This window comes from Poecilia reticulata, linkage group LG1 (genome assembly GCF_000633615.1).
Source record: "Poecilia reticulata strain Guanapo linkage group LG1, Guppy_female_1.0+MT, whole genome shotgun sequence".
NCBI classification, from domain to species: domain Eukaryota; kingdom Metazoa; phylum Chordata; class Actinopteri; order Cyprinodontiformes; family Poeciliidae; genus Poecilia; species Poecilia reticulata.
In genome coordinates, this window is record NC_024331.1 from 6,108,461 (window position 1) to 6,111,721 (window position 3,261).

At 38.8% G+C, this 3,261-nt stretch overlaps 1 protein-coding gene across 1 annotated transcript in view; it reads right to left on the minus strand.

Moving 5' to 3' along the window:
• The window catches only part of LOC103475290 (zinc finger protein GLIS2-like), a 39,374-nt gene that overhangs the window by 35,340 nt on the left and 773 nt on the right, over nucleotides 1–3,261 (minus strand). The window lies entirely within an intron of this gene.

The window sequence follows — 3,261 nt, forward strand, 5'->3', positions numbered from 1 at the left end:
GTTTAATTTAAAGATTTGGTGTTGTATTGATTAGTATTTATTTAAGTTTTTGTATGTTTAATTACCCCTTGTGTGTCAGCTGTGGTCTGATCAGCCACTATTTAAGCTCCCCTCATGTCTTGTTTGTTAGGTCAGTTTTGTGCTTGAGTTCTTTGTGTTACTACCTGAGTTGGAGTTTATGTTGACCTCAGTTTTTGGGCCCAGTTCTTCATTGTTTAATTATTTTTGAACTTTTTTGTAATAAATTAAGATTATTTTTGGATTCCATTCAGTGTCTCTCTGGCTGGTTTATGCAAGAACCCTCACAGGGGGAGTCGCTGAAGCTCAGAAGCTTGGAAACTTTAGCTCAGAAGAGGGGCTTCGTCCTTGAAGGTGAATATCTCAACGGTTGCCATGGGAAACTAAAAGATTTCTCAAATAAGCATGACAGAATCAAAGCAGCACTCCAGGTATGTTTACGATGAGAGAATAACATTATAACATGGTGTAAAGTTAAAAAAAAGTTGATTTTACACATCATCACTTCAACAACACTGCTGCTTTTTTAGTTTATCTTTTTGTCTTCATGTAGATTTTGGAAGGGGTTTACTTAGGAAAAAATATTGCAAAATTCCTCACAAATATTCCTAAAGTAGCACCAAAAAAATCTTTGATTTTGATTGCAAAAAGTCACAACAACCAATCAAGAAATCCTGGAGGGACTGCTTAGAGAACAAACAGCCTCCTGAAAACCAAGCAGCAAACAAAACGGGGAGAAAGTTTAAAGCAGAAACAAATGCAAAAACCACTAAAAGAGACCTGGAAACTCTCAGGTGGAACAGCATGTTGACAAACCAGCTATTACCATGCTGTCCACAAAGCTGGCTTTCATAGAAGGGTGGTAAGAAGAAAAATATAACAAGTCCCATTTGAAGTTTGCTACAAGTCATGTTGAGGATACAGTTTGATCAGATTAGATAAAAAATTTCACCCCAAACACACCAGCCCCACCTCGTTCAACCACTGCTGTGGGAATGCTTCTCTGCAGCAGTGACAGGGAAATTGGTGCGAGACGATGGATGGAGCTAAATACTGTAAATAGAGCTGAGAGTGGCCTGGAGGTTCGCTGCCCAGCAGGGCAACAACCCCTAAACATACAGCTCCGGCTATAATGGAGTGGTTTACATCAAAGATCATTCTTGAATTCAGTCTCATTGAAACTCTTTGGCATACCTTGGAAACGTTGCTGTTCCAGAGTGCTTCCCTTCCGAGCTGAGATTTTTGAGACTTTTGAAAAGAAAAATGGGCCAAAGCTTTAGTTACTGGATGTACGATGCCGGTAGAGAAATACCCCAGGTAAGGGGTATTGCTGTAAAAAGTAGATTTCTAATGTGTAGCAAAAGTTTAAAGACCAAATTTTATCATTGGTCACATGAAATTTTGATCAAATATATTGAACTTTGTGGTTGCAACACGATGCAAAATGCAGAAAAAAAATTACTGATTGGCCCAGGATTTTGTCACATCTATAAAATTTATGTTCTGTCTTCTACAAAATTTCTTCCCTAAATCCTACATTCCTCTCTCTTTCTTCACTTTTGACTGACTTCCAAGCGCTTCTCTCTTCGTTCTGTCTTTTCCTCTATCTTGTTTTCTGCATTGACCTGACACTTCACGGACGCACAAAAACACACAGATCCCATATGTACCAAAAGAGGAGTGTTCCCCGCAGTTGGATAAGGGCGGTAAGACAGACAAATGGAGGAATGACAGGAAAGGAGATTGCTTGGCTCTGGTTCTTTAAGGAAAATTCACACAACTGTGTCTGGCCCAGCCATTAGAGAGCTACATGATGCAAGGAGGCTGCAACCTGCACATTTCTGGCTTTATAAGAATCGCCCCCACACAGCCAGCTTTGACCACCTTGTTGCAAAGTTTGGGGAATTCTGTGGTGCCGATTAACTCATAGGTCATTGCCAACAAACGCCCTGCCTTTTGGGAATAAGTGCGGATAAAATTCACATGTGCTATCCTCGAGGAGGTGTTAAAATTTTTAGGAGTGATGATGTCAAGATTGGGGAAGTCCGTGTTTGCCCATCCACCGACCATTATACATACATCAGATTCTACCGTTGAAGAAACACCTAAGATTGGGTTGGAACCTGAACAAAGGTGTTTACTTCCCAATTTACTTATAGTAAGCCTATTAATAACTTGGTAGCACAACTGTGTCCTTTCAATAAGCTTTTGAATCTAGTTAAATTTTATGTTTCCAGAAAATAAATTTCTGTGAAAAACTGTCAATGTGATTTCCCAAGGCGGACATCTTAAGGCGGCACCCTGTACCTGAACTCAGGGACAGGGTTCTGTCCCTGAGTTCAGGTACAGAACCCGCTTTCTGAACCGGACCCCCGCTCACCATCCATCAGCAATCTTGAACTAACAAGATGTACGTTTTAAAATAGCATGACAAAAAAGAAGTTTGTACGTTAAAGCCGAACGACATCATCAGTGCAGCCATTTTTTCAAGTCAAGACTCAGACTTGATGCAAGTCCAAGTCATATGACTCGAGTCCACACCTCTGATAATTAAGACCTGAAAAAGTCTGAATTCTTCTTATTATGTTCTTTTATATAAAATGCTAAAACTGAAATCTGTTATCGTTTCACAACTGCAATGCGGTTGCTATGGTGATTCCCACTTTTTCTGGGGAGCAGGGCAGATGGGTAGCATCATTCCTCTCACTAGAAACACAAGCAGAAGCACTGAGAAAAAAAAAATGTTTTTGACAATTCAGACATTGTATAAAAATGATAACTTACAGAAAAGTCCCAGAAAGGTAGCTTTTTATCAACACAGGTTTTTTGTTTTTTTTTCCCCAGATTAGGAAGACTGAGTATTACTGATATCTGAATCTCAGAAAAGGCTGTGTTATCAAATCTTTTCCAGTCATCTGAATGACAGTTTTCTCGGTTTTGTTTTACGCTTGAAGAGGAACAAAATAACCCTCATTCTATCCTGCTCTGAAACAACACCACTGGGCCGGGAATACAAGCTTGTGGAACTCCTTTTTTATGTCATTTTTATGGCAAGTATAAAATGTGAACAGCTGCAATTGTATCATTCCTAAAAGAATCTGAACGTTTGACACCGTTCTCCATAAAAAAAAATGTCTTTCTATATCACAAAACTGTACAAAATCAATTACAAAAACAACACAGAATGGGTTTTAACTTTTTTTTTTATCAACCTTTATTTATTTATTTTTACTTTTATGTCAT